Raw genomic sequence first — 26,451 nt, 5'->3', positions numbered from 1 at the left:
TATTTAACTGCACTACACAAAGGTCTCCTTGCCTGTCAACTTCTTGTGTTGATTTGGCTCTCTGCTATCATTGTGTTTGTCCACCCGATCCTGCATCCCATACCCTTGTTACTTTTTGTACTTTTTCATTAGTCCTTCTCTAGAAACTCCTTTTTGGCTTGTCACGTTTGTCTGTGCGATCAGTTGTTGAAAGACGTCCATTTGCTTCTATTCTTTAACCTCTGTCTACTGAGTGTCCTGCGGAGCAGCGCCAGTATCCTGATCATCTGCCTTATTACGTGCCTAGGACAGGACAAAATGTTTGTAAACATACTGACTGTACTGCGACTATTACCTCATTAACCCTGATATATTTCGGTAGTACCTGTTTCTTGACCTACCTCCTTTCTCATTTTTTTAAACATATTTAGCATTTGTTTAATAAACCATATAAGAATAAATCAATGCACTATCTCTCAAACAGATGCTATGCCACCGCTGGTTTTGCGCAACTGATCTGCAAGTGCTCTTGTATTTTGCCCCTTCCTCCTCATTTCTCACTTCTTTCTCTTGTGTGGCTTTACTGTGGTTGATACCTGCAGGGAAAGTTGGGGAAGTTAGGATTCTCAGCCGATTTACATCTTCCGCCAAATCTTGTAAGCATGGTGTCAATTTCTTCTATGAAATCACAGCAGTGCTTAATTTGTGCTTGTTGTTTACGGTGCTGAGCACCGCCACTTATTTTTTGGGGCCGGGGCTTATTCTTCATCCTCAAGCATTTCTGCGAGCAAAAGACATCCATGGGAAAGACGGAGGAAAGTTAAAAACGAAAAAGCGTCACAAACGGCGAAAGTGGAAAGCTTCCAGAGTGAGCTGGAGTGGCAGCAAGTGGCAGTAAATGGATTGAAGAGGCCCGAGATGGCTTGAGGATTACGCCGCCTCAGTATTCCGTGTTCGTACATTTAAATACAGCAGCCGCGTGTTTAAGAGGAGGGCTTTGGGCACCGGCACCTTTTTATTTACAAATTAAGCACTAAATCACAGTGCAGTGAAGTCAGCCTTTCATCCAAGATCCATAAAAATAAAATTGTTCAGTTGGGAAGTGGTAACTTAGTTAAGAGATATATGCGTCATGAAAGAATGGATGATATGGTTAACACAGGCATCCAATTCCGGAGCTACTTACTTGTCCTTCAGCCTGGTACACACTTCAGATAAAAAAAAGTCTGCCCAAAATCTAATACCTAGTTAGGCATCACCTCATGGAATAATGTACGTTTAAGATTATTCAGCCAGGTACCTCCCTTTCCATTTTCAAATCTACTTCCCACAGAGCGGTCCATGCCCATGCTTTAATAATGGACCACAATGAAAGATATGGGGATGTAGGGAAAGATGAAGACACTGACTGTCAAATACATAAATGGTAGGGTCACCCATCCAGTGGCAGGGAGGGAGGTACCCAATTGAATTGTGTCGTTTCAGAAGTGTCAAATAATGTACAGGAATCAGAGTCACATGGTTTGGCATGGTGAACATTTTCTATAATTTTAAGGCCTTCTTTATACAGGGAGTGCAGAATTATTAGGCAAATGAGTATTTTGACCACATCATCCTCTTTTTGCATGTTGTCTTACTCCAAGCTGTATAGGCTCGAAAGCCTACTACCAATTAAGCATATTAGGTGATGTGCATCTCTGTAATGAGAAGGGGTGTGGTCTAATGACATCAACACCCTATATCAGGTGTGCATAATTATTAGGCAACTTCCTTTCCTTTGGCAAAATGGGTCAAAAGAAGGACTTGACAGGCTCAGAAAAGTCAAAAATAGTGAGATATCTTGGAGAGGGATGCAGTACTCTTAAAATTGCAAAGCTTCTGAAGCGTGATCATCGAACAATCAAGCGTTTCATTCAAAATAGTCAACAGGGTCGCAAGAAGCGTGTGGAAAAAACAAGGCGCAAAATAACTGCCCATGAACTGAGAAAAGTCAAGCGTGCAGCTGCCACGATGCCACTTGCCACCAGTTTGGCCATATTTCAGAGCTGCAACATCACTGGAGTGCCCAAAAGCACAAGGTGTGCAATACTCAGAGACATGGCCAAGGTAAGAAAGGCTGAAAGACGACCACCACTGAACAAGACACACAAGCTGAAACGTCAAGACTGGGCCAAGAAATATCTCAAGACTGATTTTTCAAAGGTTTTATGGACTGATGAAATGAGAGTGAGTCTTGATGGGCCAGATGGATGGGCCCGTGGCTGGATTGGTAAAGGGCAGAGAGCTCCAGTCCGACTCAGACGCCAGCAAGGTGGAGGTGGAGTACTGGTTTGGGCTGGTATCATCAAAGATGAGCTTGTGGGACCTTTTCGGGTTGAGGATGGAGTCAAGCTCAACTCCCAGTCCTACTGCCAGTTCCTGGAAGACACCTTCTTCAAGCAGTGGTACAGGAAGAAGTCTGCATCCTTCAAGAAAAACATGATTTTCATGCAGGGCAATGCTCCATCACACGCGTCCAAGTACTCCACAGCGTGGCTGGCAAGAAAGGGTATAAAAGAAGGAAATCTAATGACATGGCCTCCTTGTTCACCTGATCTGAACCCCATTGAGAACCTGTGGTCCATCATCAAATGTGAGATTTACAAGGAGGGAAAACAGTACACCTCTCTGAACAGTGTCTGGGAGGCTGTGGTTGCTGCTGCACGCAATGTTGATGGTGAACAGATCAAAACACTGACAGAATCCATGGATGGCAGGCTTTTGAGTGTCCTTGCAAAGAAAGTTGGCTATATTGGTCACTGATTTGTTTTTGTTTTGTTTTTGAATGTCAGAAATGTATATTTGTGAATGTTGAGATGTTATATTGGTTTCACTGGTAATAATAAATAATTGAAATGGGTATATATTTTTTTTTGTTAAGTTGCCTAATAATTATGCACAGTAATAGTCACCTGCACACACAGATATCCCCCTAACATAGCTAAAACTAAAAACAAACTAAAAACTACTTCCAAAAATATTCAGCTTTGATATTAATGAGTTTTTTGGGTTCATTGAGAACATGGTTGTTGTTCAATAATAAAATTAATCCTCAAAAATACAACTTGCCTAATAATTCTGCACTCCCTGTATTTCTGAGATTGTATTAATGGATAGACCTTATCTGCAAAAATATGTGCACATCTACTGGAATAACAGCGCCTGGATTAGAATATAAAATGTTTAATAGCCTCTGTAGAAACGACCTAATAGTCACATTTGCCTTTTTCTGGAAATGTTATAGAAACATTCCGTAACATATTTGGTTCATTACACGGCTCTATCACAGGAGTAGTGCGTGCGAATAACGAAAGCAGGGTGTTTGCAGTTACTGTACTCCTGCAAATCACATCAGCACAACAGAGGTGTAAAAATGCACCTATGAGTAATCACTTTTTACACAAAAGTAACCACTAATTTCACAGAGGCTGGAAAGCATAATGCCATCATTCAAGATATGCTGTTCAAATGAAGGAAATATCCTTCAAATAAATACAATTAAAAAACCCATTAGTGCTACCTCTTGAAAACAAGTAAAAGTATGGCCAGTGTAAAATGGGTGTATGCTCCTAATCATGTAATTTCAATCAGCATGGTCAGAGACCCAATATTAACATGGATGTTGCGACGGTGACAGTGAGGATATGAATGCATCCATAAGTGAATGAAATAATGTTTATTGTATATAAAATAAACCTATTACAGTTTGTAGAACCTTTAAAAAAATAATCATAACCATTTAAAATGAGCTACGCATGACAAAATAAATTGGCCATGTGATAAGTTGGAATTTGGGCTAAAAATCACACGCATTGTCAAGGAAAGATTTTCTTAAAGAGCATAGGCAAAATCTAAAAATGTCATGGGTTTTCTGATAAAACGATGACTTTTAGTGACGAAGCAGAGCTTATTTGTCTCCTTGGTGGACCTCCTATTGGATGCATTGGATGTAGCTTGCAGGTGTTTGCTCCTTAAGTCTAGTCGCTTCTGGCATAAACAGATGCCAGCAACTTGTTGTGGTCTGGCATTTGTCATTCCACAATCCTTGAAATTGACTTGGCAGAATGTACAATAGCTGAAATCTCAAGTTCTTAATTTTATAAGCTGCTTCCAGGCTAGAATGTAAGTATTCCTGGGGAAAAAAAGTAAGAGTGAAGAGTTAGGTCCGAACGTTTATAGTTCTTCAGCATTAATAGGTCATTCAAATGCTAGTTGACCTGTAAGGTTTCCTGATAAGTTATTTCCGTATTCATCAGCGATGTAAGTGGAAGCAAGATATTTCCAATGATTATTTATTCTACGTTTATTAAGTTTAAGTCCACGTTGGTTCTCCTGTTGGTTCGTAATTCATCCAGGATTAATACTTTTAAGGATTTCGCTTTTGTATTGCACAGTCTCAAACATAGTTTAGCTCTGCTGTTCCATGAAATGATGTCAGGGATGTTAAAGATAGTTCCAAGTGTAATTTACAGTGGTGGCTGTAAGAACGTAGATTCAATAAAGCTCTAATTTATTTTCTATAGATGTTATCCAGAACCTTGGTCTTTTGTTTTTTGAGTGGTAGTGTCTGTAATAGGAGGGACGGGCTGAGCTTGGTGTTCATTACCTCAATTGATTAACTGATGGCACGTTCACCATAAATGTCGGGAATCTCTTTGTGGATTTAGTTATGATGCAGGTTTCTGTTTTCTTGTATGAGATATGGGTGATCCATAATACTTTGTTATCAATGGTAAGCATTAATAGTTATTATCTTTGTCTAAACCTATTCCTCCCATTGACCAAAGCAGCAGTTTTGAAGCTTTTCCAAAAGACGTCACTTTGGTTTTACCAAAGTTTATTGCTAGGTGGTTTTCAAGGCTCTAGTCATTCAATTAAGATACTAGGACTTGGAGACCTGTTGGGAAAAGCATGACTAAGGGCCTGATTTAGAGTTTGGAGGATGAGTTACTCTGTCACAAACAAGACAGAAATCCAATCCAGTGTATTACTATTCCCATAGGATACATTGGGATTGTCATACAGCAGACAGGATATCCATCACATTTGTGAGAGTTACTCATCTGCTGAACTCTAAATCAAGCCCTAAGTCATCCACATAGGCTAAATGAGTAATTTGTTTTGTGTCTAATTTTGGTGAAGGATCTGTTGCAGAATCAAGATACTATTGAAGATCAGATATGTACAAGGAAAACAGAAGAGGTTGCTGAATGCAGCCTTGTTTTATTTGGTTTGACATAAGCAATGCTGGTGGAAGAGATTTAGGGCCTGATTTAGATGGCGGTAACAGTCCCATTGTTGATTTTGGGATGGTCCCCCTGCGGTATTTAGATGTTGGTGGTCCCCTAGACAAAAGCCTGCATATGAATGACTGTCTCTGGCAAGAAACACTGCCAGCATCAACAGTGGGAGAGGGGAAGTGAATGCTGGTGGGACCCCAGCCACCCTTCCCCCGTGCAGATTTGGATGTGTGTTACTGCTAAGAAAAATGCGGCGGTTTGACCTCCACTTCTGAGTTTGCGGATTGTGGGAAAAGGGGTGAACACTCACCTTTTTTCCCCATTCCACCTCTGTCTTTGACTGGACAACACCTGCTGTCATTGCTGCCACCATTCCACGGAGAAAACAAGACTCTCCACCCATCGGTGGACCAGGATGTAGGGATGCCCCATTGCCAGGGTACATTGGGTGGCAACAGCACAGGAGATAGAGACCACTGCAGGAATATACATGTTGCAGTCATTTATTGAAATCATGTGACATGCATATGTCTAGGAGACAATTGTGTCACACATGGGTGGGATACACTGGCAGAACACGCATGCTGCACACATACACAACTCTCATTGTGGTGTGATCATTCATTGCAAAATGAATGCTGGCACCACAATGACAGTACACTCACACTGGACAACGGTGTCCACGTGTGCACATTGCAAGGGACCTTATGGGGAGGTTTGTGCTATTTGTTGTGTATGTGAGTCAGTTCATGTATGTGTGTGTGTATGGGTTGTCTGTGTGAAGTGGAGGAAGCTGGAGTGTTGGTGTGGTTGTGTCTGTATGTGTGTCAGTTGCATGTTTGACCAATGTTGTTGTGCATATTGTATTGCTGTGTGACACATTCAGGTGAGTGTGTGGTGGATGTTGTCATGATATGTGCAGGTGTGCTTGTGTGTGAGTATGTTTGCATAGCTGAGTGTGTAGTTGTGTTGGTTGATGTGGTTGTGTCATGTGTGGGTGCAGTGTTAATGGTGTGTGTGTTGTGTCATGGATGAGTGTCAATATGAGTGTTTAGTGTTTATGGGATGTGTTTTGTTGAAATTGTAATGGATGATAGTGAGTATGTGGTGTGTTGTGTAGTGTAGTGTAGTGTGTAGTGCAGGGGGAGACATATGGCTAAAGTAGATTGTGTGTATGTCACTTACCTCTGTGCCATAACCACTACCATTGTACAAATTCCATTGGGACCCTCCACAGTCTCCCTCCAGCAGCAATCCGTTGCCAGACTTCTGCATACATAGCTGTAACATCTACATACGGCGGGCGGGACACCATCGACTTGACTGTCTTCTTGGGTCAGTCGCCAATGCGGCTTGGTGGTAACCGCCAAGATCTAAATCAAGCCCTAAGTTGTGGAAAATTTGATCTTCATCCAAGTTTCATCATGTAAAGATATCAGAGAATGTGTAGCACAGAAATGAAACCCCATTTCAGTAATATATGCCTCAATCTGTTGCTGCTTACTTTGTCGAAGGCAGTGTTGTAGTAGATGTCAAAGGCAAAAAGCAAGAGTTTTTTTGTTGCTTTGCCAATTAACAGATTCAGAGAAATAATGTTCTATATAATAAAAATCTATAGTTGAGCTTCCTGTTAGAAATCCACATTGATTAAATTATACCAAATTATTGCCCACACATTTAGTTTATTCAGTAAGTATTTTTCGAAGATATTTCCTCCGCAGTCAGAAAAGGCTGTTAGCTGGTAGTTTTTTGTGTCATTTGTTGAAGTTTTTCGTGAATTGGATTGATAATAGCTCTGTTCCATGATGATTAGTACATCACCGGTTTGTAACACTTGAGTGAATAATTGATGTTGTAGTAAGTTCCACAAGGATGGATCTGCTTTTATGACATAAATGGGGATGCCATTTCGACTGGCAGTTCATGATGAACAACATTTTTTATGAAAATCTTTATTTGTTTTTGTGATACACCTAGGGTTGTGTTTGAATATTTCAATATTGGAGTTGATAAAATTATGTTACTTAAATCAATAATTTTTGTGTGCTCTTTCCAGATTTTGTATGGTATCAAATAATCATTGGCTGACTTGTACAACTGGGTTCCATTGACAATTAAAGGCAAGTTTTATTTTCTATGATTTAACTTGATTGCACTTATTAGTTTGGCTGCTTCTTGGTGCCTTGCCCGAATTTCCTTTGTTGTCTGTAAATACATGCATTTTCATATTTTATAGGGTAATCTCCACACAATGAGCAAGGGTTTTTCAGGTGATATCACATTAGGTTCCTGTGCCGTATTTTTTGCAAAGGTAATTTTTTGATTGATTGAACATCGATATGTGGAAGAACGTATAGAGTTGAGCATATTAGCAGTTAATAGAACTGAATTATAGCATCAAATTTAACAAGGCTTCACAGTTGTTGCGCCAGTCTGATAAACAGTGATTGTAGAAGTAGCTGTTATCAGACTTGTTATTATGAAGTCTTGATTGATCAAAGTTGCTAGTTTATGATCAATGACTGAATTCCATTTAATTGTTTTACAATTCATTGAGGTTATGTTATCTTCTTTGAGACATTTTGTGTCTGTTGTTGCACATGAATAAACCATACTTTTATTTCCTAGGGATTGTGGCTGTTTTCTTTCCTCAGAAGGATCTAAAAACTTCTGCAGTCATGGAATATTGAGCAGTGATTAGAGGCAAAGTCAATGATGCTTTTGATTTAGTTGTGACAAATGTTGGTCCTGCCGGATAATCCTCTGGGAGTCTTCTATTGTATGAGCGATAGCTTAATTCATATACTATATTGGACATATATCTCTGTTAGTAACCTTTTTATTCACATAGCCAGGAGTAAGAGGTGGGTCATTATTCCAAGTTATATTAAGTGAATCCTTGACCAGTGAATTCTCCTTGGGTAGTTTTTGGGCTCTAGCTCAGGCAGCACCTTGGAAAACCTAGCAAATCTGTACATTTTTAAAAATTAAACACCTACGGGAATCCAGGATGGTGTGACATGTGTTGCTCTCATCAAATGCTTCTACCCAGAATCCCTTTCAAACCTTAAACGTTTTCTAAAAAAACACATTTTTCTCACCTTTCTGTGATGGAAAGTTCTGAAATGCGAGGGGAGCCACACATTTCCTACCACTCAGCATTTCCCTCAGTCTCCCAACAGAAATTATACTGCTCTTGTGTGGGTGGGCCAAGTGCCTACGACAGATAAGGGTCCAAAACATGCAGAGAATGATTGGGCACCAAAGCATGTTCATAAGCACAGTTTTTTAAACGTTTTGAGCCTGACTCTTCTTTGGACACCCACAGAAGTGAGGAATCATTGTTATTGGGAGGCTGAGGGGACACTAGGTGGTAGGAAATTTGTAGTTTATTAATGTTTCTGAAAAAATGTGGTACAGAAATGCAAGGAAAATTTGTGATTTTAAGCACACATTGAGATTTGCAGGGCATTGTGGGTAAGAAAACTTGTTGGGATCCACAAGAGGCACACCACCCTAATTTGGCACAAGGGTGAGTGATGGTTCAATATGTAAATTTTTATTAAGTGCAATAGATATGTCTTGTGGCTACTCACCATTATTTTTACGTATGCATCCTGCTTGGATTAGGCAACAGGGTGAGTGATAGTCCAATATATAACATTTTATTTACAAGAGATTTCACGCAAATGAAATGCACTGTTAATAATTGAAAGATAAAAAAACGGAGCCACTGACTCACAGCTCGTGAGCAGTAAAGCCACGACAAGGCACTAACTGCTTTATAGGACATTCACACTCCTTTCATATGTGACACACACAAGACCATTCACAACGCCAGCCATGGGCCCAGCACATTACAACATTAACAAGAGACAATGTAGAGACAATGTACACCCTGAGAGAGAAAGATAAAAAAGGCAATTATTACTGCACAACCATATATTCATTAGGTACACACACATAGGTCCTCATTATGACATTATCAGTGACTGTAAAAGTGGTGGTAATACTGCCAACAGCCTGGCGGTAATTACTGCCAAATTATGACCATGGCGGTGATACCTCCCATAGACAGCCAATTTACCACACCAACCACCAGGCTGTTAACACCACTGACCCCGGCGGTAGCCATTAACAGACAGGCAGAAGTCAAGGTACCGCCCACCATATTATGACATAGCAAACCGGCAGGATTTCCAGGGCGGTACCAACGCCATCAAAAGCGTAGCGGAAACAAAGTACAGAAAATGAAAGACTTACCATCAGGGACACAGAGGACTCCGTGGCCGCCATGGAACTGGAACTCCAAGTCTTCCTGATGCTCTACCATGCCATGGCCATCCTGGAGCACCAACGTCAATGAAGACGACGATGGTGAGTACAGCCACCTAGCACACAAGGGAGGGAGGGAGGAAAAGAAGAGTGACACACACACGCACAACTCACACCATTCACACACACACCATACACAGAACCAGCTGCAGATGTCACAGGACCCATGTGAAAATAATGCAAGGACAACAATTCTGATATACAAACACTGTAATTTGCTGCCAACAGCCACCATAATGAAACATGAAATTTAAATGAAGGCGTCAATGTCCAAATTGGGCCAATGGCCTGTCCAAAGTGCCAAAGGGCCACATGGCCGCAGGGCACAGTCCAAGGCCCAACTTGACTCCTGACTTAATCTGGACTCCACTGTTCAGGGACATCATGTTGGAAATGGGCAGGCACCTCAGAGGGAAGGGGAGGTGGGGGGACACCTCAGCTGAAGTGGGTAACAAGCCCACTGGTCTGGAGGGGGTTCCTTGCCCAACAGTCTCTGGAGGGGAGTGAAATGCCACAGTCCCTGGAGTGGGTAACATGCCCACTGGTTCTGGAGGGCGCTCCATGCCCAACCGTCTCTGGAGGGGAGTGAAAGGCCACAGTCTCTGGAGTGGGTAACATGCCCACTGGTTCTGGGGAGGGCTCCTTGTCCAACAGTCTCTGGTGGGGAGTGAAAGGCCACAGTCTCTGGAGTGGATAACATGCCCATTGGTCCTGGAGGGTACTCCTTGCCCAACAGTCTCTGGAGGGGAGTAAAAGGCCACAGTATCTGGAGTGGATAACATGCCCACTAGTTCTGGAGGGGGCTCCTTGCCCAACAGTTTCTGGCGGGTGGGCTACATGCCCTCAGCTGGTGGAGGGGGCTTCTTGGGGCCTCTGCTGGTGGAGAAGGCTTCTTGCCCTCTGCTGGTGGAGGGGGCACCCAAGTGCCTCTGCTGGTGGAAAGGGATCATTGCCCTCTGCTGGTGGAGGGGGCTCCTTTGGGTGCCTCTGCTGATGGAGAATGCTCCTTGGGTGCCTCTTCTGGTGGAGAAGGCTCCTTGCCCTCTGCTGGTGGAGGGGGCTCCTTGGGTGCTTCTGCTGGTGGAGAGGGCTTCTTTCCCACTGCTACTGGAGGGGGCTCCTTGGTTTTCTTTGGTGATGGTGGGGGAATGTTGGCTTTCTTTGGTAGTGGAGGGGGCTCCTTTGCTTTCTTTAGTGGTGGATGGAGAACCTTGGCTTTCTTTCATGGTGGAGGGGGATCCTTGGCTTTCTTTGGTGGTGGAGGGTGATCCATGTGTTCTGTCTTGTGACGGGCCCCCTTGGCCTTTGACATTGGACGTGTGTCTTTGCCTCCAGGTCTAGGAGGTGCCTCCACTGACCCCATTATCTGTCCCTTGGGTTTCACCACCCTAGTCCTCCCTTTCTGAGGTGGAGCTGCGCACTTACTAGGAGTGGCTGCTGTCACACTCAGGGGCCCCTTTGTGCTAGCAGCTGATTTTTGGGTGGGAGCAGTGGCAGATTGTTCGGCTGAGGTGCTGGGTTGGGTCATTGGGACCCTGCTCTTATGGGCAGGACAGGGGGTGGTGGAGGGAGAGGAAGAGGTCAAGTTGGGCAAGGAAAAGCTTCTTAGGGACGTGGGGCAGGATGTGGGAGGAGGGATGGGATTAGATGTAGAGGGAGTGGTTGTAGGAGGTGTATGTCTGCTGAACTTGGGTGCAGGTGCATAGACAGTGTGCGTGTGTGAGGTGGATGGCTGTTGGGTGTCTGAATGGGAGCATTTGTGTCTTTTAAGAGGGGGCAGACAGGGTGGGAGAGGACAAACAGGACGTGTGGATGGATGTTGTGGAGGTGTCTGCATGTGAGGTGTGTGTGCTGCATGGTGTGGTTATGGTGGTGGTGGCTGTTGATGCAGTGCATGCAGGTGTGAGTGCGGATGAGACTGTGAGGGAGGAAGAGGAGGACGAGGAGGGGGAGACATTGGAGGCAGTGGATGTTGTTGTGTGTGCAACTGTCTGTTGTTTGTGTGAGTGTTTGTGGCTTGAAGTGTGCTGCCTGTGTTTGTATTTGCCACACTTGTGTGATGTTTTGTGTGCATGCCTGTCTGTATGTGTGCATGGCATGGGTTGGGGTTGAGGAGAGTGGGACTGGGAAGTGGTAGTTGGAGTGGGGAACGGTAGGACCAGGGACACTGGCTGCCATCAAAGAGGAGGCCAGAGCCTGAAACAATCTCTGTAGGGCTGCCAACCCACCGTGGATGCCCTCCAGGTAGGCATTGCTTTGCTGCATCTCGGATGCCAGCCCTTGGATGGCATTCTCTATGTTTCACTGCCCTACAAAGATGGATCTCAGGAGGTCTATAGCCTCCTCACTGAGGGCAGCAGGGCTCACTGGGGCAGGGCCTGAGGTGCCTGGGGGGAAGGAGATGCCAACCCTCCTGGGTGAGCGGGCACTGGCAACTAGGTGTGGAGCTACTGGGAGGGAGTAGCTGGTACGGGGGTGGCGGCTGTACCTGTAGCTGGGGTGGTTCCAGAGGTGTTTGCTACCACCAGGGACCTTCCATCGGAGGAGGAATCAGAGTCAGTGTTGTCACCTCCTGTCCCTGCCGTGGTGCTACCTTTGCCCTCTGTCCTACTGGTCCCCTCAGCGTTGGTGGACTCTGCTTCCTTGATCCCATGGGCTGCAGCTCCCTCAGTAGCCGCTGCCCCTGCTCCTCCACCAGATGATGCTAATGCACGCATGGACAGGATGAGAGAAGAAAACGGGGGGGAGAGAAAGAGGGAGCACTGGGTCAGTTACAGAACCAACACTACCGCTGGCATACACATTACCATTATACACAGGGATCAAGATAGAGCACTATGCACTGCACTGTCATTCCATTGGCTAGGTACCACAGCAAGATGAGAGCCAACCAGCACCATCTGCACCCCTCCTGGGGCCTACCACCGTTTCCTGCAGTGGGTTCTCCACCTGCTATAGACCCCCATGGTGTGCACGTCCTTGGCGATGGCATGCCACAATCCCTTCTTCTGATGGGCACTGACCTGCAGAGGAAATACAGACTGCATGTACACTACCACCAGCCATACCTCCCACCCAAATTACACACTGCCAGCAACCTTGTTTCATGCATCGTCTCTATGGTGTACTCACCTTTTGGTCTGGAGACCCATGCATTTGTCCATACGGTGGTAAGACCCCATCCACCAGGTGCTCCAACTCCTCTGAAGTGAAGGCAGGGGACATTTCCCCTGTCACACGGGCCATGGCAGGTTCCAGACTCAGGTCCTAGCAGCACATGCAGTGAATGTGTTGTCCTGTGTAAAGGCAGGAATCAAGTGAGGTCATAGACAGAAAATGGTGGTAACGTTCGCAGTGGTGTACAACGTCATCGCCGCTGGTGATCCTTATCGGACACTGTACTCCATAGCAATGGAGATTTGCTGTACCTGTGCTCCAAACAGCTGTGGCTATACCCTGACTATTTCCTCCACCATGACCCGCAACTCCTCATCTGTGAAACGGGGGTGCCTTTTTTGGGACATGGGTGTTGTGTGGTGTGTGTTGTGCAGTGGGTGTTGAGTAATGTGGTGGGGTGTGGGGCGCATGACGGATGGATGGGTGTTTCTGGTGTGTGTGTATTTGTGTTTCTGATTTGAGTGGCTATCTCTTGGCTATTTTTCATGTTCGTATAGGATTGTAGGTAATGTGTGTGTGTGTGTGTTATACAGTGCTGTGGGTGGGTGGGTACGGTGTGTGCATCAGTGTCAGGTGTATGATTTTAGTTTTGGCTAATGTTGTGTTGTTATATATTTGGGTGGCCATTCTGACCGCACCAGTGCGTACCGCTAATGGTTTACCACCGTTGAATGTCTGTCGTGGTGATTCGTGGGTCATAATGTGGAGGGCATTGTTTTGTTGGCATAACGGTATGGGTGTTCTTATCAACAGTTTACTACTAACCTTTGGTCTGGAGGATATGTGTTTTTGGCAGTAGTCTGTCGGTTTAGTGTGTGTGTGTGTCATAATATGGCAAACGGATGTTCATGTCAGCGACAATCTGTTGGCAGCCATCACTGTGGCGATAAGTGGGATTTACTGCCAATGTCATAATGAGGGTCATAGTGGTTGTATTTGGGATGAGGGTGAGTGATGGTTCAATATGTAAATTTCATGAACAAGAAATTTCATAAAAATGAAATGCACTATTAATATTTGAAAGGTCAAAAGCCTGAACTAATGACTCACAGCTTGTGAGCAGTAAAGCCACAACAAGGCACCAACCGCTTTAGAGGCCATTCACATACCTTTCAAATGTGATACACACAAGATCAATCATGCTGCAAGCCGCGGGCCCTGCATTACAACACTCACATCAACAGACAGAGCCACTCAAGAGCCAATCGCTTTCATTTGCCCCATGCCTGACACAGCAAACACACTGGCTGCCGGAGTGTGTGGACTGATGTTTGGGTAGGAGTGTATGTAGTGACCAGCAGCAAGTCACTACTCACACTCCGCCAACCAAGTGCGAGCTCACACACACCTCCAACCAAGTGCCAGCTCACTCACACTGGCAGACAAGTGCCAGCCCATGCACACCACCAGCCAAGCACCTGTCCATACACGCCGTGAGCAAAGCGCCAGTCCACTCAAACCACCATCACATTTTTTTAACAAAAAAGAAAACACAAACCAATTGTAAATAAATGCAAAACTGCAAACACAACAGGTCTAACTAAATACACTAATGCCAACCATGAAACGGAACTAAAAATATAAAACAATACAGGCAATACTCATGGGTGTTCCCAAAAAGTATTTTGTGTGTGGTGCATTCTAAAACAAGTGGGCGCCCAAAACCCAGGTTTTGAAGGACAATCAGGGCAGTGCATACAACTCTCCTTCTGCATGCCTCTCAGCATACAGATGCAACATCTCTTAAAGGGACTGTTTTTTTTAGGGTGGGAGGAATGTGATCAGCAAAGTAGCGATCTTTCAATTTAGCCACATTCTCCACCACTCCAGCTCTAGGAAGACTTGCCTGTTCCACTACCACAAGACTGCCTATCACAGACTACTGAAACTGAACAAAAGTAATCTTTTACTCTGGAGAGCAATCCTTGAACAGAGCAAAAGCATTAAAGGTTGCAAAATGGAAGAGATGAGCAGCCAATTTCTTACACCAAATGTAAGACTTACAAACAGTATTGTAAGGCTCCAACCTCTGTGCTTATTGTAATCTAAAATGCACACAGGTCTGCACACTTCAGCAGCCTGACCACAAACAGTCACAGGTGAAGTACTTTCATCATGGATGGTAGTCAGCATGTAGATATCCCCTTGTCTGCAAATTTCACAGCTAGCAGTTAATCACTACGCAGGGCACTGCAATGTCCCCTCTCAAGTTTTTTTTTCACAAACAAGCTCCTTTGGAAAACCTTTATGGTTAGAGTGGACTGTGCCACAAGCAACAATGTCCACGTTGTACAATTCCCTGAAAAACTGCACAGCAGTGTAGAAGTTATCTAAGTACAAATGGTGACCTTTGTTAAAACGTCCTCTTCCAAGATCCCACACTATTTTCTCACTAACTCTGAAGTGCCGGACAACCAGGGGGGTCAATAGTTGAATCTCTACCATTTTAGACCCAGAAATGATAGACATATCCTGTACTACTCTCAGACAGGGTATACATTTTAATTCCACAACATGCCCTCTTGCTAGGAATATACTTCCTAAAAACCTAATGGCTCTTGAACAGGACCAAAGACTCATAAGCAGATATTACTTTCCCTGAACCATACATCTCTGAAACTTGATCTACAAAGTGATCAAGGACAGGCAGATCATGAAAAGACAGTTTGAATCGGGTGATCTTGTGGCAGCGCTAAGGCATTATCAACAAAATGCAGCATCTGAAGCAGAAGCAAATACTGATCATGACTCATGATTGCAGGAAATATGGTTGTTGCAATCAAGGGACTGGTAGACCAATATGAAGACAGTGACAGCTTCCTTATTAAGCCCATCAGGAAAGTTAAACCCAAGAAATTCTTCAGCTTGGTAGCTCTAGAGCAGGGGTTAAGTCTGGCAGGGTCGTTCCTCAAACACTGTTCAGCATACAAATTAGTCTGCTCAACAATCTCACCCAAAAATGCATCATCCATAAGCAACTGAAATAAATTTATGTAAAAAAGATTTCAGTATTCATTGTAAAACCTGCAACATTAGTAAAGACTGGCAACGCTGGTTGCACCATGTTTGGGACGACCCAGAGTTTAACTCTTCCAATGGGAAGCCTTTCAGCCACAGGCAACAATGGTCAAAATATATGCCCACTAAAGGAAGCAACCCTTGCCGAAGAGACTGCTCCCAAAAGTGACCAGAATTACAAATCCATGGTGTCTAGTGGTTGCTGCCTACCTTGGGGTCGGCTGGACCTAAAAACAAATCCAAACTGCCCAGAAGGTGGGTAGAAATGCAGTGCCTCTTTGAAACCCCCCATTCCTCCCAGGAGGAAAGCTTTAACTCCTTTCCTGATCGGCGCTGGTAGCAAATGGCTTCCAGCGTTGTGGGCCTGCTCTGATGACACCGGCACACAGGGTGCAGGCTGATGTCACCAGTTCACCCAGTGTGGGTCGGAGTGGCAATGGAAGCCCTTACTGCTGCCATCCCTGGTGGGGGAAATCCCATGGGGGAGTGCCAGCGCTTCCCCCATGGGTGGCTACTAGGATGGCTGGAAGCCTTCCAACACACTTGCCCAGTGCAACATTGGACAGCTCCCAGCTATCTGATGCACACAAGGAGTTAAGTATTAGATCTAAATGTGGAGGTTCCAAGTTGGACTCATGTACTGCCTGTTGTGTATGTTTGCAATGCTCTCGTCTGGTGGCAGGTCTTTTGAAGGTATTGGATGAAAAACAATTTGGCAAATTGAGTGGTATAGACAATGTATTTCCATTTTCATTCAATTCAGCTTGTGCCAAATTGTTGTTAGGTTGTAATTGAGACGTTGAACAAATATAATTTAAGATAGGCAGTGCTCTGGCAAGGAGAATGAAAACATCAGCAATTATTTTAGCTATGTTTAAATAGCTGTTAGGAGAGCTCTTAGGGACACAGATAGTATTGTCTATAGTTAATGTGAATGCTGTCATGGTAGGCTTATTTATTCTACTTGAATGAGTCAGCATGTTGTGATAGAGAACCCTATTTTTAGGAGTGGGGTTGAAGAAGATTAATTGAGCTGTGTCATCTGTAGAATTCTGAATTTCAATGAGTACTGATTCCTTGTCTGGTTGCTCCCTCCTGCTTTGCTTAATTTGGTTTTATATTAAGTACAGAGTTTGTTCATTCAATGAGGCATTTGTGGCTTTTACAATAAAACTGGCAGCTGTTCTCATGAAGATTAGTTTACTCAACTTCTTTAGTCGTCATTCACTGATGTATGTTTGGAATCTTTCATTTGGAGTTTCTTTTTCTGCGAAAGGTATGTCAAATTTTTTTAGGTTGTCATCTACGGTTGAATGCTGAAAATTTACACTTTTTAGTGAGTCAGTCAATAGATGTTGTAATAGGTTGACAATGTCCTCTAATCACGATAATTTATCAGCACATGATTTGAGGGATTTCATCAAGTTGTCAGGTTGATTTGGAATTCTCTTTTAAATATTTCAGTTTGTTTTTTATATCATCTATAAAAAGAGTTGCTCAGCTAGAGGAGACAATTGATTTCCTAGTGTGTCAGCCATTTTGGTCAATTTAGCACCTATTGCCTCTATAGCCCCCAATACAGGAGAGGTAGGGCAAAGGGATATTTGAATCCTCCAAGTTATTCATTAGCGGTTGAAAGTTGTCTGCTATAGAGAAAATTGGTACTACTGGCAGCCTGATAGTAAAGGATCTTTAAAGCCATTCCATTTTGCTTATAAATCAGAATTATTAAAGGAGCAATTTGTCATTGTGAATTTGTTGCACGCAATTTGTTGCATTATTAGCATCATAAGCTCCCTTATCATGGTCTAGGACAATGCCATAACTTGAATCAGAATGAGAATTACTAGTTAATGAGATTAGGTGAAAAGAGGGATAGTGTTAACCAGCTCTAATTATAGACAATGGGGTAGATGATATCAGATGATTCGTAACAATTGAAAAAATAGTATCAGCCAGATTTATATTATCCAGTAAGGGGGCAAGTATGTTATCACTTGTGTTCAGGTTGTTGTATTATTTTATACTAAAGCTAGCTCTAATAGATTGCTGCTTGGTGGGTTTGCAAAATAGGTTTGTGTTGCATTTCCTTGGTAGTTTAGATATGACTGTCAACAGCGGCCTCCAGAATTGTGTCATATGTCATGTTTGGAGGGTTTATGCGTCTACAGGTAATGATGCTGTAATCAGTGAGTTGAGTGTGGCTGCCTCCATCTTCTTATCCCTTGCCCTCTTAAACGTTTCCATTTGAAGATGAGATTCTCAAAAATACACAGTACTGTCCCAATGATGGTCTTCAATACAAGTGCCAACTTAAGGACCGAAATGTTAACTTTATGACAGATTGAGGAAACGTTTTGACAATGGAACTGTGCAGTGTTGATGGACACATATCCTTTCTCTTATACCCTTCAGTTTCTAACAGACAGGGCCTGATTTAGAATTTAGCACCTGGGACCTCTGTCACAGACATGAATGATGTCTTGTTGACCTTATTGTCAGTGCATTACATTGTAATGCATGTGTATTATGCTTGATGGGATATCTGTCATATTTGTGACATAGTACCCATCTTCCAAAGACTAAATCAGACCCATAGCTCTTTTATGTGTAATTGCTGCCTAAAGTGTTTATATTATGATTTAGTTTTTCTGTATTTTTGTGACTCTTTTTATATGTGAAACTCTTTTCTCATTGTTTTGTATTTAGATTGGTTTGAATTTTTATCTAAATATATAGTAATAAATGTAACCGGTGGTCAGGGTGACCATTTCACTTACGGTCTTCAGGAAACTGTCCTCATTCCTAAACCTTTCACCTACAAATCAAGTGCATTAGTCTAATTAGTTCAATGGATGAAGTCCCTAAGAAGCTGAAGACCTGGCTCTTTAACTAAGTCGCTCCCAGCCAATCCTAAAGCTGCTTCCAGTCAGGATTGGCCACAGGGCAGGCTGGAAGCCTATGCCTGCCTGCTAAGGAGACGAAAGAGGATCGGAGGATTTGGCGGGGCAGAGGTGAGTTTTTTGTAATTTATTTTTTGCATTTTATTAATCTCCCCTCCCGCCCCCTGTAACTCCTGCGAGCTGAGACTGCCAGAATACCCTCATGAGTGATAGTGTGTTACAAAATTACTCATAACATAACATGACAAATAAGACTGCAACACCTAGAATACATTAGGCTAAAAGTCCAGGATTGGAAACATTGGGGGTCATTCTGACTTTGCCGCCCGCCAAAGTCCCGCCGGCAGAATACCGCTGCGCGGTCAAAAGACCGCCGCGGTAATTCTGAGTTTCCTGCTGGGCTGGCGGGCGACCGCCAGAAGGCCACCCGCCAGCCCAGCGGGAAACCCCCTTCCATGAGGATGCCGGCTCCGAATGGAGCCGGCGGAGTGGAAGGGGTGCGACGGGTGCAGTTTCACCCGTCGCGATTTTCAGTGTCTGCGTGGCAGACACTGAAAATCTTGGTGGGGCCCTGTTAGGGGGCCCCTGCAGTGCCCATGCCATTGGCATGGGCACTGCAGGGGCCCCCAGGGGCCCCACGACACCCGTTACCGCCAACCAGGTTCTGGCGGTCAAAACCGCCAGAACAAGGCTGGCGGTAAGGGGGTCGGAATCCCCATGGCGGCGCTGCTTGCAGCGCCGCCATGGAAGATTCCCTTGGGCAGCGGGAAACCGGCGGTACACCGCCGGTTTCCCGTATCTGACCGCGGCTGTACCACCGCGGTCAGAATGCCATGGGAGCACCGCCAGCCTGTTGGCGGTGCTCCCGCGGTCGTTGGCCCTGGCGGTCCATGACCGCCAGGGTCAGAATGACCCCCATTGTCTCTAATAACCTAGAGGAAGGTAGTTGCCCTAATGGCAGTGCATTCTGAAGATATTGTCACACTGAAAAACTGAGGTAACTGAGGTGTAATTATTTGAATGATAAGACGTGACTCCTGAGAGGAATAATATTGTCCTCACCTAATGATCCATTCCCTTATATGATAATAGGGTTGTCCTGTGTGCAATATCTTCAATATTTGAAACATAATATGGTATTTAAAACGTCAACCTCTGATCACTGCTGGACAATCGGCAGTGTAGACAAATGTCATCAGGTTGCTTTACTCCATATAGATATTCATGGCAGTACCTAAACTACATCTCTTATATAGCTTTAAGAGTCTGCAAAATTAGAGCAAATCCATGAAAGTGCAACAACACTTGAGGGCTCAGTAGTGGTGAAGGGAGTATGACTCAATTTCAGTTATTACAACGACCCTTTAAATGAAATGCATGATCACCTAATCTGTACCTTATGGGATGGCAATTTTGTTTTCTAATAATGGTTTCTTTATATCTGTTTCATACTTTCTATGTAAAATTGATCCCCTGAGGAATACCGAGCAAACATAGGAGCAATGTGTCTAGTACTGGTTTCGTTTGCATCAATAATGGATATGGTTTGGAGGCACAGGGAGTTGAGACCTTAAATTCTGATCTCATTATGATTTATTTGTAACACGTATTAGGGAATTAACAAAAGACATGCATAGTAATAATAATAATATACACTTTAAAAAAAAAAAAAATTTATTGATTTTTATCAAGACCCAACAAAATAGCAAAAACCATTACAACTCCATACTTTATCATACACATCCTTCCCAATAATTTCTAATAGGATAATTCCAGATAAATACAATCAGGTTAGGTGGGAAAAAAAACCTTCTTTTTTTTCCCCCTTTTCCTCCCCATTTCTCTCCTCCTTATATCACGCATAGTTGTCTAGAAAGAATTCGCCCCAAATCCGTGAAAGCTTTTTGCCCCCACCGACTCTCCTGGCATATCTCATTTCCTGCTTTCTAACCTGTACCATTTTACTCAGCCATTCTTGAGGGGAGAGAGTTAGATTGAAGTGCCAATTTCTTAACAGAAGAGATCTAGCAATTACTGTGGCAATAAAAACGAGCTTTTCCCACCTGGGTGGAAGCCTAGCCCCGGGGTCGTAGCCCAAAGCCACCATCCAAATACTGGGAATTATAGGGATCTGAGCAATAGTTGTTAATATCTTCAATACTCCATCCCAGTATTCCTGAAGAGGTCGACATGAGCCAATCACGTGTATCCAGCCAGCCACCCCTTGTGCCTTATAACGAAAACAAAGATCAGGGCAACTGAGCACCAGCTGGGACAAGGCTTGCGGGGTGTGATATACTAAAGAATATCATTCCCATTTACTAAAGAATATCATGCAATGCCAATTCGCAGCTCTGAGTACTGTAAAATTTAGATGATTTACCCAACACTCCCTTGACATGTCGAAGCCCTCTTGGAGGACCCACTTTCTCACCACCTTTTCCCAGAGATCAGAGGGTCCACCAGTTCGGTAACTACTGCCTGTGTATGAATGATTGAATCGATATCCAAGTCCCTCAAACTATGGAGCATGATATTATAAGATCCCCCTAAGAGAAAATCATTTTGAATGACCTTTTGAATATTTGAGAGGATTATCATTGAAATGAAAATCCCCAGTTTAACTGAATCCTGCATAATCCCATCTCCTCACTATCTCTAAATCGAGCTGAGAGCCAGAGCACAACACAAACTGTGTGAGAGGAGTAAGAAAGTGCAAGTATGGGACTGAATATCTTTAAAAAAAATCAGATTTCCTTTTAAAGAACCGTTTAAGAATCTTGTATCAAACTTTTTTGGGAGATTTTACCAACAGTGCAGGGTTCGTAATATCGTGCTCCCTGCAGATTAATTCACGAAAATCTTTGGAAAATAGGCTGCCCAAAGATTGATTAACTTTGAAATGAGTCAAATACTGCACGAAAAAGGCGAAGTAATAGTTTTTAAAATTTGGTAGTGCTAAGCCCCCTTTTTCACTATCAGCATATAATGTACTTAATGCAGCTCGTGCCTTCTGATTTTGCCAAATGAATGAGCCAAACATAGACATAAAAATAGAGACTTTAATACTCAAGGAATGGCCGAGAACAAAAAGTTTAATAATGGAAGTATTGACATTTTAATCAGTGCGATTCGGCCAAGTATAGAGAGGGGAGAGACCCCCAGCGTGCAAGCAGTACCTGAGTTTTGAGGAGCAGAGGAACGGAAGTTGAGATCATGCAGATCTCCTATTTCAGATGAAAAATGAATACCTAATATCTCTTTGGACTAGTATTTACACATTGCATTAATTCAGGGAGCAATTTACTAGAAGAAGTGCCAGAAAGAATAATATCGGTTTTACTCATGTTAATCTTGTAGCCCCCAGTTTCCTCAAATTCAGCGAACACCTTAAGAGCCTCCTCCTGGGAGGATTGCTCTTCATCTAAAAACATGATAATATCATCAGCATAGAGTTTGATCTTCCCCATTGACTTCAGCGGGGAATGAATCTGATTATTCTGTCTGATTTAAAACCCTAAAGGTTCAAAGAAGAGAGCGAAGAGAATAGGAGATAGGGGGCATCCCTGACGGGTGCCGCGTCAAACTTGAAGTTGACCATTACAGGTAGAGTTAATCATAATATTGGCTTCGGAGTTTTGATACAGCCTTGGAATTATTGCAGAAATCTGGGAAGGCCCCTTGTATCTGGACAATATTTCAAACAATATGTCCCATAAAACCAGATCAAAGGCTTTTACTGCGTCTAATAAAAGAATAATGGCAGAAATTTTATCAGAAGCGAAGTAATCAAGAGCCTCCGCTAAATAATTTGTGTTAGTTGCAAGATGTCGACCGGCAATAAATCCGTTCTGATCGCAATGTACCAGGTTAGCGACAACCCCATTGAGTCTGATGGCCAAAAGTTTTGTGACAATTTTATAATCCGTATTTAACAAAGAGATTGGACAATATGCATTAGTGTCTTCCTTGTCCTTATTCTTTTTGGGAAAGCTTACCACGTTCCCAGAATACCAAGAATTGGGGATCCGCTCACCCTTCAGTAAGCCATTATTAAAGACAAAAAATTGTCTATAAAAGTATCAATGAAGCATTCATAAAATTCAGCCGGGAAACCATCAGGTCCACATGCCTTCCCAATGGGAAGGTTCTTGACAACCTCAAGGAGTTCTGACTTTTTGAATGGCTGTCTTAGAGCATCACTGTCTTCATCCGTAAGAGTAGGAATGTCCAAATTCCCCAAGAAATCCCTAATGGTCCTACGATCAATATCCTGGGTTTCACTATATATTTGCCTGTAATGTTCTAGCATGATTTTGCCCACATCTCTGGGGTCAGTATGCCTTACCCCAGATATGGGGCACCTCAATGCATGTATCAATTTACTAGCAATTTGGTCTCGAGCTTGCAGGCCAAAATGATGCCTGTAAAATTACTCTCTTCATATGCCTTCTGTATAAAAGTCTGATATCCTATGTCAACCTTCTTAGGAAAACTGTTGGACAGTGCCCATTTATCTAATTCAAAAGATTATTTATTTTTTTCCATGGGAACATGCAGGTAGATATCCAAACTCCTCTGTGCTGCCTCTTCCAGAACCCTAGCCTGTTGTCTCAGATAAGATTTATCTGTTGCCTCCTTAGCGATTACCAAGCCCTGAAAAAAACCTTAAATGCATCCCAAACCATAGCTGGAGATGAAGATCCCTGATTACATTTGAAAAATTCACTTATTTCGACTTTAGAGGCCTGTACCCATCCCTCCTCGTGGAGGAGTTGATGGTTGAACACCCACCTTCTAGGTTGAGGCGTAGAGTATTCTGGGAAAGGAAGTACTTCCAACACTAGGGTGGCGTGATCGGATAGACCAGAATGCCTCACTGATTGATTCTTAAATTGCAGTATTCTTGATATCAGAACAAAATCGATACAGGAGGAACTTTTAAACCGGCTGGAAATACACGTATACTCTCTCTCATTCAGGGCACTTATTCTCCAAGGATCACAGAGCATCAACACTTTAATGTAGTCTTTGGGATCTTAGCAACTTTAGGTTTGTGCTGTTTTTTTACCCTTAACAGTGGAATCCAAAAATGGATCCTGGAGAAAGTTAAAATCCCTACCACTAATGATTTTGCCTGGAAGCTGAAAAAGGGATTGAAACAGTTCCACATAAGAGGCCGGATCATCTGTCAGAGGCGCATAAAAACTGACAAAAATGAATCTCTCTTTAGCGATTAGGCAGTGTACCCAGAACCATCGCCCTTCAGGGTCGCTAAAAAATCAAGTGCCCGAGCACCAAGATTCTTAGCTAGAAAGACCGCTACACCTCTGTGAGTGACAACAACCTTAAACACAACTTATTGAAGCCTGCTACTTTTTTTAGCAGGGATATGAGTTTCTTGTAACAAGATGACAGAAGGATTTAGAGCATTTACCCTCTCCTCAATTGCACACCTTTTCCTCCGAATATTTAGCCCGTTGACATTCCAGGAAACTATTTTTAGTGAGGAGTTTAACCTTGCCATTGAATTCTTATAAAGAATTGCCTAAATATTAAGTAATCGGAAACCCTCAGAGAGCGTAGACCTTGGCCTGTATTGAATGGTGTCATCTGGAGTGTAAACTTAATCATTCCACATTGCACATAGCTATATTTTAGTATGGCAAAGAAGGGTCTTGTACCCCTTACCCCCTCCCCCACCCATCCCCTACACCCCATCCCACCAATTAGGTGGTCAGCACCTGGGGCCCTCCCATCTGGGCACTCCGGAGCCACCCCCACCACCACCCCCTGACCCCGTTCTTCCCTAATCCGGTGCCTTGGCATGGTGCCCTAAATGCCATAAACTGCAAAGGGGCTGGAATGTAAGTGTCCTAATGACGCGCTGTGCTCTACAACATCAGCTCTTCCAAAGAATCTCAACCTTCCATTCTCATTTTAAGTTTACCCCCTGATTTCCCCCTCCCCTTTGCCCTGATCCATCAGTGTTCTGAATCGAGCGCAAAAGAGTCTTATAGGCATCCACTGTGTATACCAAATTAAAGTGTCCCTGAAAAAATACTTTTAATTTAGATTGTTGCACTAGTCCTGCCGGGGCTCCGGCTTTCTGAAATGCGGGAATCGTCCTCCTCTCCTCTGATGCGCAGCAGCCACCAACATATCTGAGAAGATTTTAAAAGTGTAATAGCCGGGAATCTGGTGAATTTTATTCTTAATTGCTTGCTGTAGAATACGTTCCTTGATGCGAAAGTCACCGAAGTTGACAAGTACAGTTTGAGGGTATTTTGTGTTGGGGGGCTGTACTGCTGGGACACAATGGGCCCGCATAATAGTGAGATCTAAATGTTTATACATCGGTTCTGAGAGAACATGATGTAAAACAAGATCAGTAATTAAATCTGTAACAGTCTGCCCATTTTTGCGTCCTTCAGGGAACCCAGTGAATCTCAGATTAGACCTGCGTGAGCGGTTCTCAGCGTCATCTAGCCGAATCTGCAGGTCTGCAAGATATGCGTGACATTTTGCCACTGTCAGGTCCAAAGAAAAGCGTGAATCTTCCAAATCGGACACTCGCTCCTCTACCTCTTTAATCAATGAGCTAAGTTGCTGTATGTACCAGAAATTAGATTTAATTGCGATTTTGTTTTCTGATTTGCTTCTTCTTGTGAAATTTTCAAAGTTCTTAGTTCAGATAGAATTTGAAGGAACATGTTTTCTGAGGGAGTGGCAGCAGCTGCCTTGTCTCCATATCCCTGAGATGGATGCCAAACTTGTAAGTTCCGCTGATCTTGAACCATCTGACAAGGCCCATTTATGATGGCGTTCACGGTGGGCCCTGTTACAATATTATTCCCCAGGATATGGACTGGATCATGAAGTACACTATAAGAGGGACTGTCCTCCTGAGAGGCAGAGATAAAGTTATTGGTTAGCGAAGGGATAACATATTTTGCCCCCCGCCCACTCCTCCAGTAAACAGGGGATACAACAGCTTGAATGTAGAGCCTGTGTCCTGAATCTTACAGCAGTTAGACTCAGAATTCACACTAAGCGTTCACCGATCCTGGAGTTAGCACAGTTTATTGGCTGATTCCGGATTCGAGTCTGAGTCCAGGTCTGGTTCTGGGTCTGGGACTGTGTCTAGTTCTCTGGCTGCCTCAGGTAAAAAATCTGAGCGAAGCTGCAGATCCGCTGTGTTAACGAATGAAGATGGGGAATTGTGAGGCTGAGTAATGCTGAGAGATGAATCAGTAATTAGCGGGGAGGCAGCACTTGGAGGTGAGTCTAAATTTCTATGGTTATCGAAGGGAGTAGGGCACTTTGTTTTCGCACTACGTGCCACCTTGACATTCTTTGAAGCAGGGTGCCCTTTGCCCTGAAACTGATGCGTGGACCGTCGCATTGTCCCCCCCCTGCCCACCTTGCCCTTCTGCAGAAATAGCTCTGGCTCTGCCAGAGAAGAACTTGATGCATACCAAATCCCACCAGAGACACTGGGTGACCGGGTTTAGTATCCTTTAGCAAATAACTTAGTGCTGAACACACTGAGCAGATAAAGCCCTGAAAGCACAGAGTCAGATTACTTAATTGTTTTTTTTTAATCAAGCACTGTCTTAATCTGCCCAAAAGGGAATAAAAACAAGCAAGCCTGCCAGCTCTGTTTAAGTCTCGATGACCCCTGCCTCACCTGCTTTACCTCCCTTCTCCTCTATGTGAGTCTGGCCTCCTCTCGTAGATAACTCTTAGTTCACTGCAAG

The 26,451-nt window shown here is 43.6% G+C and overlaps 1 pseudogene; it reads right to left on the bottom strand.

Annotated features, from left to right (window-relative positions):
* The window catches only part of LOC138267138 (14-3-3 protein beta/alpha-1-like), a 38,871-nt pseudogene extending 16,710 nt beyond the window's left edge, over nucleotides 1-22,161 (bottom strand).
* Nucleotides 22,162-26,451: the final 4,290 nt, after the last annotated feature.

This window comes from Pleurodeles waltl, chromosome 12 (genome assembly GCF_031143425.1).
Source record: "Pleurodeles waltl isolate 20211129_DDA chromosome 12, aPleWal1.hap1.20221129, whole genome shotgun sequence".
In the NCBI taxonomy this organism is placed as follows: Eukaryota; Metazoa; Chordata; class Amphibia; order Caudata; family Salamandridae; genus Pleurodeles; species Pleurodeles waltl.
This window is presented reverse-complemented; position numbering and strand designations above follow the sequence as displayed.